The 12,011-nt window shown below is 39.7% G+C and overlaps 1 protein-coding gene across 2 annotated transcripts in view; it reads left to right on the forward strand.

The window, feature by feature from the left end:
• Positions 1 to 12,011, forward strand: part of aff2 (AF4/FMR2 family, member 2) — a 263,231-nt gene that overhangs the window by 185,161 nt on the left and 66,059 nt on the right. The window lies entirely within an intron of this gene.

Here is a 12,011-nt window from a genome sequence, read left to right on the forward strand (position 1 = left end):
TTAAGACAGGGCAGTTAACACTGTGCATTAAAACAGATAGAACAACAGTTTTAATTATACGTGTGAAATGGTGTGAACAGGACATTAACATGCAGGTTAATGTTTATATAAGGATTATAGCAAACACCTAAAAAATACATCTCAGGTTCAAATAATGTATTCTTGCATAATACGTATTATTGGAATAAAGTAGTGCATCAGGTAATCAGATAAATATTCAAATCAAAAACTTCTAGTCAGACGGTATAGCTATTTACACCCTTAAGAAAAAAGAAAGGCAGATTGTTACACACATTTTGCAACACTATCTAATCTACTTAAACATAGTCCAGAGTTATTATTACCAGCTAAGCAGTTTGGACCATCATCCCAGTTTGCTAGCAAGTGAACTAATATTATACTGTGTTAACTGCATTATTAGGGAAATATCCTACTTCATTATTTACTTAGTTAGCATTAGGCTTACCATTAGATTGTGTATTCAAAACAGTAGCCACATTTGCTAGCAAGCATTATCCCTTAGCATTCCTGATTGTTGGCCATCATGCGATAAATGGAGACGTAATATAACTAGCACATGGGAATTGCTAACAAGTACATAAGGTGCAAATTGTATTTTCAAGTGGATGCAAATAACCATTACAATTTATTCAAACCCCCAACACTGCCCCCCCCCCCCCCCCCCCCCACACACACACACACACACACACACCATCACTGCCACTATATAAAGGATTATGTAATACATTATATACAGAGTGCCATTTTCATAGATTCTAGTCTGAATGATGAAAGATAACGAGATGCTGTATGTCACATTATGAAGAAATTTCCTCACTATCCACGGGAGAATCACTACGACTGGTATTGCTCCTGTTATTAAGTCTCCAGCGTTTATTTCCCAGCATCCTCCTGTCTCTCCTTCATCTCTGACGATGCCTCTGTTGGCTTCTCAGAGGCAGCGTAAGGTGCAGACGGGGTCTCATTAAGGAGACGGAGAGAGAAATATGGCCTGCAGCTCTGTTCTCAGCCAGGGAGACTAGGAGTGGAGGAGCTGTGAGCGATCCTGGGGCCACGACTTCATTCCTCTAACAAAAGCAAAGCGTGGGGAGCAGAGACAGAGCTGCAGGGGGTAGAGGCAGGGTTGGAGGAGGGAGTTAAAGAGGTGGAGGGTCTCATGGAGAAGGCAGTTAGTGAGAGGGAGCTGGAGCATAAGTGGCAATTAGACGGGTGGTGGCTTAGACTGTGTGATCATTTACTAATGAGGTCTTGAATACTGCTTAAGAGGTCTTTGATAGCTTTGCTTGATATTCATTCTCGTGTGTTGTTCTCTGCATAGTAGTGTACAGTACTTCACTGTGTTCCCTACTGACTTTTTTACTTTATATGAGTGCTAATACCAATACTGGTACCTAACTAAGGAAGCCACTTAGCAACAGGGACATCATGGAGCATTCAGCTCTGTTTATATTGGTTGGCGCTGCATGTAATACTCCTCATGCTGAGTTTTATGTTTAAGATATTAAATAGTATCTTGAATAGAGAACATGACACTGAGCAGAAGCATTGTTGAGTTAAAAGTAAATGCAAGGTACTGTGACTCGCAAGCAAATTGTAGACCCTGGCGAAAGGAAGTGTGTGTGTGCTCAGTGCTCAGTGCTTGCTGATCTGAAGTGCTCTCACATGCGACATTTTCTCTGCACACTCGTATCACTTCTCCATGATTGTAAAAATCTTTGATATAATGTTTAAGCGCATGTAAACAAGGACGATATTGGGCCGATACCCGATGCCAGTATCGATGTCGTTCCATTACGCAAAGTCAGGCCTCTGTTTCGATTTTTTAGCAAATGGACCCAGAGAAACAGCGACAAATCTCATTGGTGTAAAGACTGATTTCACCTTGATACGTTCATTTCAAAATGATTTGATCATACTCTCCATCACACAATATTTTAGAAATTCATTTTGCACCATGTGCTTGAGGTGTAGTGTCGGAAAATTCATTTTTAGCATAGTTCCACTTTTAGTAATAATTGAAAGTGTGTCAATTTCGGTCCAAACCTCACACTAACTGTCCTGCAGCTCACTTTGGGACATTATGGGTGTGTTGTTAGGCAGCTGCTCCTGCAATAAAGTCCAATTTAGTTCCACGTCTAAATGACAGCTCTTAAAAAAACGGCACTCAGAATCGCATACCAAGTCAAATTTAGACCAAATAAAGCCGGGAGTGTCAGATCAGCACGTCGGTTTGACTTAGACATGATCTCTGTCGTGTCCATGGGGGCCTGTATGATGCATCTAGCTATTCCCTACTTCCACAGTGAGGCAATGTGCCCATTAAAACATAGCCCACAGTTCAGCCTAGGGCACCATGCTGCAGAAAATCTAGCTGCATGACTGCATGGGTTTCACACAGCCCTAAAATCAGCACTCCTGTGGTGTGGAATCAGGCTTCACGTGGTCAATAGTTTTACTTGTATTGAAAGATCAGGAAGATCCTAGAACAGTTCTCGCTGACAAGTCAGGTCCAATTTAGATTTTTTTTTTTTTTTTTTTTACAGCAGAACACAAACATATCCACAGGGAAAGTGATATTTAGGTCATGGCATGTACATTTTGCCCATGTGTAATATGTGACATGGTACCACGGGTTAGTGCAGTGTATCTTTAATAGCATGACAACAACCATGTGCTTATGTGCATTACCACTGACTACGTTTACATGGACAGCAGTAATCTAATTATTGACCCTATTCTGAATAAGACAATATTCTGATTAAGGTGTTGACATGAGCTGCTTTTAGAATATCCCTTTCATGTTTTACATGGTATAGAACATAGATTAATAGCACACATCATTACGTCCCCACGCCACGCCGTCCGATGTTCCCTCCAGAATTTCACGTATCAACATAGAGTTTGTTTTCGTTATGGAACCGTATACAGTTTTGGGTGTTTTTATTTTTAATTTTACAAAGGTTCAAGTGCAGTTCATTATTTGTCATGCTGTACGTGCAAATAGACGACTGCTTGAAGCCGTCGGCTGTGTCCCAAACCACATACTTACCTACTATATAGTAGCCGAGATACATGTATTTCTCCTACTATATAACAGGTAAGTACACGATTTCGGACGCAGCCGTGCTCTCTTGTTTGCCGTAAAATGGTCGAGCGCTGCCGTGTGTGTACGTGTCCTGTCGCAAAATGCGGTGAAAACTCCCACACGATGTTAATAGTGTGAGTAAGGTGTGTACATGTCTGTAACGCACGTCAATAATGCGACTAAAATAGGAATACTCCACACGTCTTAATTCAATTTGCGTTTACTTCGAGTATGTCTTAATTGGGTTAATATCGGAATATTGTTGTCCATGTAAATGTACTGACTGATAGCTTTTGGATAAGAGCCTTAGCATCTGCATGGTTGCTAAGTGGTATTGGCAGGATCTGAAAGGGAAGTGACGTGATTGACATTCAGCAATTGTATTGACCTGCTAATTGACGTGCTAACTGCTTATATATTAATGATTTAAAGAACATCGAATTCACAAAAACGTACAGTATGGGAAGGGTTTCTAAATAAAATAAGTTAGCACTGATCCCCCTGTCTAAAAGCTCATTCATGACTCAGGAATCCTTTTCAGAGGATGTGTGACCTTGGCCTTCCGGTTGAATATTATGAAGTCTTTGATAAGTGTAGTGGTTGTTGTTTAGAAGCTCTGCCTGTTGTTTAGGTTTGAACAGTTGAGACGTTATTGTTCTGTTGTTTAGTCTGCTACGTGGAAATGCTTTAGTTCTTTCTCCCTTTGTTTTGGTACATTTTTGTATACTCAACTGTCATTTAAGTTTTTTTTTTTTTTTTTTGTCCTTTTAGAGTGCTAAGATGAACATTTTAGCATAGATACTACAGTATATGAAACCTAGATTGTGCATTAGCCACTTTATTACAGATGTTATTCTGCACAGATATCACAATTAAGGAATTAAACATATGGTGTGATGCAGCCCATTTCTCACATAATTTCATATCAGAAAAACAACTGTAAGCCAAGGTAAAAACTTGCGTTTCGGTGTTTACATCCGTTCATCTGTTTTTAATTGACATCTTTTCTTAATTTAAAAAAAAAAAAAAAACATTTCAATGAACAGCTGTTGCAATAAACAACATGGATTTCGAAGTAACCGTTAACAAATGGTGGTTACATTTTTGATTCGAGACCAAATAAAAAAGGACCACAAACTTAAAAAGATCAAGGCATGTACCAAACCACCAAACTTTTGAACACAGAAGGACACTAAAAGCTGTAGTTCCTGGCACTTTTGAGTATCTAAATATTTATGTGACCAGGTGGTGTAAACATTTGAACAGGCTGATCTGTGTAAATTATTATTCTGTATTCTGGGAATATCTTATGTCGCTTCTGAAAAGCAGTACAAAATGACAAAAAACATAAGATCTTTCAATAAAAAAATAATAATTTACACCAATCACCCTGCTCAAAAGTTTACACCCCCCTGGATCTTAATGTATGGTGTTGCCTTCTTGAGCATCAGTGAACGTTTGCACCTTTTGTAATAGTCATGTACCAGTCCCTCAGTCGTCCTCAGTGTGAAAAGATGGATCTCGACATCATATAGTCACTGTTAAAATGAAAGGGGTCAAATATGCAGAAGATGCTGGAAAAGTAAAGAATGTGCAGGACCTGGAGGATTTTTCTGAAGAACAGTGGGCAGTTTAACCGCTCAGGACAAACAAGGGACTCGTGAACAACTCTCACAAAACATAAACACATCCAGGTAACGACACACAGGATTAAGAATCGACCGTGTGTAAGCTTTTGAACTGGTTCATTTGTGTAAATTCAGTTATTATTGTGTCTTGTGGACTATATGTAAATATGTGTTATGCGAAATAGCTTATTCAGGGCAGTAATAAGTCAAAAAGCGAAATGCAACTTTTACAATCCTTCATTTTGCCCTATATATATATATATATATATATATATATATATATATATATATATATATGACTTTATTTTTGTGCGTTCTAGAAAGGAGGCAGTTTATCAAGCGTGGTTGCTAAAACAGCTGTAGGCTACGTTATGAATATACAGACAGGCCGGTCTACAAGCATAATTTTTGTATTTGACATTTATTTTTATATTTCATTCATATATGTTATTTATTATATGATAAATTAAATGCAAATTCTATCAAATTGCCGTATATTGCAGCTGGTTTTAGAACGTCGTTGTGTTTTTGGTGTCAATCACTGGAGTTGGAGTGGAATGTTTAAATGCAGTTCTCTTCTCTCTTATCTTCTCTTTTCAGGGTGACCAGATTTTAAAATGCTAGAACTATACTTATGTTTGAGACTCAGAAACATATTTTATATCATTTTCAGAACTACAGGATGTCCCAAAAGTCTCCATACATAGGGGACTATGTTTGCCAGCACCACGTCGGTTATGTCTTCGTCAGCGGATGTTCGCAGACGTCCACTTCTCGATTGGTCCGCTATATATATGTATATATATATATATATATATATATATATATATATATATATATAAACTAAGTATGAAAAATTTTGGAAGACATTTTGCTAAGAAGTGTTCATTTCCCCTATTTATGGAGACTTTTGGAACGCCCTGCATATACAGTAAAAAACGTCATCATTTCACCATGTGAAGGGTTTTCCTAGGCTGGAACCTCTTAATAATGAAATAAAGTCAGTGCTGAAAGAAAGTTCTGGAAATGTGACAGGTGAAGGTCATATATAAGTGACAGTTTAAAGAGGTTATGGCTGAAGTACATCTTGGTATTAATGTTGTAGCTTATAGTTGTACTGATCCAGCTTGAGTGAATGTTTTATAGAAAAACTATTTCAATAGAAACCATTTCTCTGTGGTGAGTCAGCCAAGCGCATTGTATACTTCACATCCGGAATGATAATCAAACAGCAGTTAGACTAACACTTCACTCTTTCTATTAAGCACACCTTATTATACACTATATTACACTCTAATTGATTTTATATGAAGCATCACTGTAAGGCTAAAGCAAGCAGACATATTTCTTATTTCTCCGTAGGACTGAAAGTTACACCCACACACAGCCAATCTAAAAGTAAATGTTATGATGGTTGGTGGTAGGAAAAAAAAAGTATGTGTATTGAGTTTACCTCCGCAGACGGGTTTTGGCTGATAGCAATCTCTGTGAGCAGTCAAGCAGCAAATACATCACCAGCTTCACCAACCAGCAAAAAGGAGAGGCAGGTGAGGGAGAGGAGTGAAGAAATGGGTCCCCCGTCCTCGCTTTTCAGGCTGACGACTTGGTTCTCCATCATTATTCATATCTTCTCACCCCACACTGTTGTGTGTCATATCAGACGGTGTATCGCCATCATCGCAGCTCGTTCCAAACAATATGTTTTAATGTGCTGACGCTGAAATGGCTGCCATATTTCAGAAGCATTTGTGCCACAACAAGAGAGAACGGCAGGGTGCTGTAACGCACATGGTGAATATTGTTTTGTATGTAAGGAATAACACACTCTGGAGAATGCTGTTTTACTGTATTTACTGTAGTTGATTTGTTTTCTAATCAGTCCATACATGATTTTGTTGTTGTTGTTTTGTTTTGTTTTTTGCGGAAAACTAATTGAATTGGCGAAATTGCAATTGCATGAAATTGTTTCACACGGTCTTCCATAGTGATGTTTGTAGGTAAATGAGTACTAGCTGGACTCATGTTCGACGCACATGAATCAAAGAGGGCTTTGGCTGATTGCACATGGTGAAAATCTGCGGTAAATTTGAAAAATGGCAAGCTCATCCGATTATTGCGGAGTTTGATTGATTTTGCGTTCATTTCTACCATCACGAAATCCTGGGGGGACATTCTAATGACAGCATGTTCTAATGTGTGTTATTCCTCATATATCAATTCGCCAACAATTGTTAATCTATTAGAATAAAAATGACAAATACTTGGGGCGCACAGTGGCTTTTTGATTAGCACGTTCGCCTCACGCCTCCAGGGTCAGGGGTTCGATTCCCACCGTGGCCCTGTGTGTGCGGAGTTTGCATGTTCTCCATGTGCTGTGGGGGTTTCCTCCGGGTACTCCGGTTTCCTCCCCCAGTCCAAAGACATGCATGGTAGGCTGATTGGCGAGTCTAAAGTGTCCGTAGTGTATGAATGGGTGTGTGAGTGTGTATGTGATTGCGCCCTGTGATGGATTGGCACCCTGTCCAGGGTGTACCCCGCCTTGTGCCCGATGTTCCCTGGGATAGGCTCCAGGTTTCCCCGTGACCTTGAAGGAAGGATAAGCGGTATAGAAGATGTTTGGATGACAAATACTTTTTTTATAATAAATTTTCAGTTATGTTTAAGGTTGTAGAACACCCATGAAACAAGTTAGTTCCTGTGATAGCATGTATAAATGGTCATTTCCTCATCAGCCTCTCTTTTGTCCTTCTTGAATTTAATGAGATAAATTCAACCCTTCATCTTTCATCAACCATGGTTGAAAACCTACTCACTATCAAATAAATGTAAAATAAACATCTCCTTACAGCAGTGGTCACCAACCCTCTTCCTTGAGATCTGCCTTCCTGCAGGTTTCGTCTCCAAGCAAAATCCAACACACCTGTTTTAGGTGACCAAGAACTTCTTAAGGCAATGATTACATGGTCTGGTGGGCACGATTATGGTTGGAGCTAAAGTCTTCGACGATCGCTCGCCGAATTGCCTCCTATCAAAGGGTTTTTGGTGACTTGCAAATCGGGCTTAAAATGGTGTAGTGTGAACTAGGCTTAAAGCACGCGATAACTATGACAGCTAGAGACCTGCGGTGACATTCAACACATGGAAGCTTATAAAGAGATGTTTTTGTTTTGTTTTTTCAAACCAATGGAAGATAGTCATCTTTCATCAACCTGGAATGAAGGGAGGTAATTGTATGCCGTGGCAAGCGGCCATGTTTAATGTGAAGGAGCCCTTCAGCAAGTTGAGGCAATTCAAAGGTTTCTCGGATGAAACTCCAATTGCTCTCAGTTTAATCTTTGACCCGATCGGAACCACTCGGGGGGTGGGGGTGGGGAGGGGTTTGTATGTGCACTCTAGTGTAACACTGGGTGTTAATGGCTTGAGTATGGAATGTCAGCATGCACTGATACTAGAGTAAATACTCAGAAGTGTACTCTGACCTGCACCTTCATGGGGTTTTAAAGACAACATCTGTTGTAGGCAAGCTGCCAGTGCATATGTGTAGGTATATGAGAGGGAGAAGTGGCTAAAAGACAGGATGTAACATGACATAAAACAACACATATCCTGGAAACAAACATCCCTCTGACAGAGACATGACAACAGAGGAAGAAAAGACAATTGTAACAGGAAGAGATCATCATGAGGTCAGAAAGCGCACGAGAGAGGAAGAAACCAGAGCCAGTCTGAGAGGTGCAAGCTTTCAGCACCGTTCTTTTTGAGCCATGTGATCCGTCACTTGCTGTCTGTGAAGTCTGGCCCGGTGTTGGCAGAGGACAGAAAAATGATCCCTCCTACCACTTTCTATCATGCAGCAACTCCCCCACCTCCTGATCTTGCCAAATGTAGCTCCAGATCCATATGTAGACAGTAGAAAAACTAATCACAAGGCCTGAGATCTGGTTTCATCTTGTAGAGGATACAGGGAGCTTTTGTGTAAAACTCCATTGGCTCTTCATAATCATATATGATCATAATCACAGATAATCGTACATAGATAACCATCTTCAGCTCACATCATTTGGATTTGTTTTTGTAATAGAGCTTACTCCAGCTCTGTGTGTTAACTCTATGTTCACGCTAGTAAGCGGACGGAATCAGGTGACTGATTGTTTCCAATGGAAAAAAAAACAGAAACGGAAGTAAAAGAGCTGTGACGTAGTAATAAAGTGACAAGCGTCAAACTTTACTCTCTTTTAACTTTTCATTTTATGCAAATGTGTTTATATATATAAATATATAAAATATATAGTACTGTGCAAAAGTTTTAGGAACCCATGCAAAGAAATGCCGTAGAGCAAAGATGTCTTCAAAAATATTGAAATGAAATGTTTCTACATTTTAAAAAAAGATACCGTAAAGCGCAGTAAACAGTAGTAAATGAAACAAAGTCAATATTTGGTGTGACAAAAAAAATAAAAACATAAATAGTAGTCTCAGGTAAACTTTCTACAGTTGTATAAGGAAATGAGCTGTAAGTTTTATTGAGCATCTTGCAGAACCAGCCACGGTTCTCCTGGAGACTTTGACTTTCTCACTCGCTTCTTAATTTTGCAGCAAAACCCAGCAGCCTTCATTAATTTTATTTTATTTATTTATTTATTTATTTTAACATAAAAGTGTCTCATGTAATTATGCTGCTTTCTTTAATGACATACAAGCATTTTTCTGTAACATTTAATTTTGTTCTAGAAAACTAATGTTAGGGAATCTGAAATGTTTTCTATACTGACTTGATAATGTAGAAGTCATCAAATAAATAATGTATAACAACGTTTGTACTAAGAAAAATATATATAAGGTGCCTAAAACTGTATACATACAGTGCCCGCCACTAATATTGGTAAATATGAGCAAAGAATCCTGTGAGAAATTGTCATATATATATATATATATGTGTGTGTGTGTGTGTGTGTGTGTGTGTAATAACTAATTACTAACTGGTCATATTTGACTAATATTCAGTTGTTTTGTGTGTGTGGGGCTTTCACCTGAACTTTCTTCACTGAGGTAAAGAGGAATAAATACTTGATCTCACTGCCACATTAGATTAATGTCACTAACCCCCCTCCCGACCCCCCGCCGCCCACCCGCCACTGCACATCTCCCCCCCACCCAGCATCCCGTCCTGGATTGAAATTTGATGCAATTTTGATGATCTGGCCAAAGCAAATAAAAAGATACAGCCGATACATCAAATATCGAGTTGATTATGCCGTAATTTCTCTCAGATGTTATTACCATCCAAGTCCAAAGGAGCAGGTGGTCGACTTGCTTTCCAAAATCAAAGTACAAACCGTTCGGTCTGTGTTTGTTTATGCCAAGAATTCTTCATCAACTACAACAGATGCTCAGTCTTTCTATTACCGCAACATCACTTGAAACTAATGGCATGTTATTGAAACGTTCGTCATGCATGGACGTGAGAGTCGCAAACAGAAGTAAGGATTAAATTACGCCGTTAACGGATTTATGATTTGTTTTGATAGGATGTATCGGAATAGTTCAGTTTGATGGTCTGTGACAATTGCGTACTAGAAACCTCAGAATGGCTTCAAACGATATTACGCTTGAATAATGAGTATTTTGAATAACTGTTTGAACCGGATTGATGACTGCTCTGTGTTTTACTAGTGATATGGAACCTTCCAGCATTCTCACGCTAGTATTCAGCTGCAAAATAGTTGGATGACATCTTTTGTGTTTATTCAGCATGTTTATTTTTATAACGATTTGAGCTCATCTACAGTGAGGAGAAAAAGTATTTGATCCCCTGCTGATTTTGTAGGTTTGCCCACTGACAAAGTCTATAATTTTAATGGTAGATTTATTTGAACAGTGAGAGACAGAATAACAACAAAAAAAAATCCAGAAAAACGCATGTCAAAAATGTTATAAATTGATTTGCATTTTAATGAGGGAAATATGTATTTGACCCCTCTGCAAAACATGACTTAGTACTTGGTGGCAAAATCCTTGTTGGCAATCACAGAGGTCAGATGTTTCTTGTAGTTGGCCACCAGGTTTGCACACATCTCAGGAGGGATTTTGTCCCACTCCTCTTTGCAGATCTTCTCCAAATCATTAAGGTTTCGAGGCTGACGTTTGGCAACTCGAACCTTCAGCTCCCTCCACAGATTTTCTATGGGATTAAGGTCTGGAGACTGGCTAGGTCACTCCAGGACCTTAATGTGCTTCTTCTTGAGCCACTCCTTTGTTGCCTTGGCCGTGTGTTTTGGGTCATTGTCATGCTGGAATACCCATCCACGAGCCATTTTCAATGCCCTGGCTGAGGGAAGGAGGTTCTCACCCAAGATTTGACGGTACATGGCCCCGTCCATCATCCCTCTGATGCGGTGAAGTAGTCCTGTCCCCTTAGCAGAAAAACAAACTCAAGGCATAATGTTTCTACCTCCATGTTTGATGGTGGGGATGGTGTTCTTGGGGTCATAGGCAGCATTCCTCCTCTTCCAAACACAGGGAGTTGAGTTGATGCCGAAGAGCTCCATTTTAGTCTCATCTGACCACAACACTTTCACCCAGTTGTCCTCTGAATCATTCAGATGTTCGCTGGCAAACTTCAGAAGGGCATGTATATGTGCTTTCTTGAGCAGGGGGACCTTGCGGGCGCTGCAGGATTTCAGTCCTTCACGGCGTAGTGTGTTACCAATTGTTTTCTTGGTGTCTATGGTCCCAGCTGCCTTGAGATCATTGACAAGATCCTCCCGTGTAGTTCTGGGCTGATTCCTCACTGTTCTCATGATCATTGCAACTCCACGAGGTGAGATCTTGCATGGAGCCCCAGGCCGAGGGAGATTGACAGTTCTTTTGTGTTTCTTCCATTTGCGAATAATCGCACCAACTGTTGTCACCCTCTCACCAAGCTGCTTGGCAATGGTCTTGTAGCCCATTCCAGACTTGTGTAGGTCTACAATTGTGTCCCTGACATCCTTGGAGAGCTCTTTGGTCTTGGCCATGGTGGAGTTTGGAATCTGATTGATTGATTGCTTCTGTGGACAGGTGTCTTTTATACAGGTAACAAACTGAGATTAGGAGCACTCCCTTTAAGAGTGTGCTCCTAATCTCAGCTCGTTACCTGTATAAAAGATACCTGGGAGCCAGAAATCTTTCTGATTGAGAGGGGGTCAAATACTTATTTCCCTCATTAAAATGCAAATCAATTTATAACATTTTTGACATGCGTTTTTCTGGATTTTTTTTGTTGTTATTCTGTCTCT

The sequence above is a fragment of the Ictalurus punctatus genome, chromosome 8 (assembly GCF_001660625.3).
Source record: "Ictalurus punctatus breed USDA103 chromosome 8, Coco_2.0, whole genome shotgun sequence".
In the NCBI taxonomy this organism is placed as follows: Eukaryota; Metazoa; Chordata; class Actinopteri; order Siluriformes; family Ictaluridae; genus Ictalurus; species Ictalurus punctatus.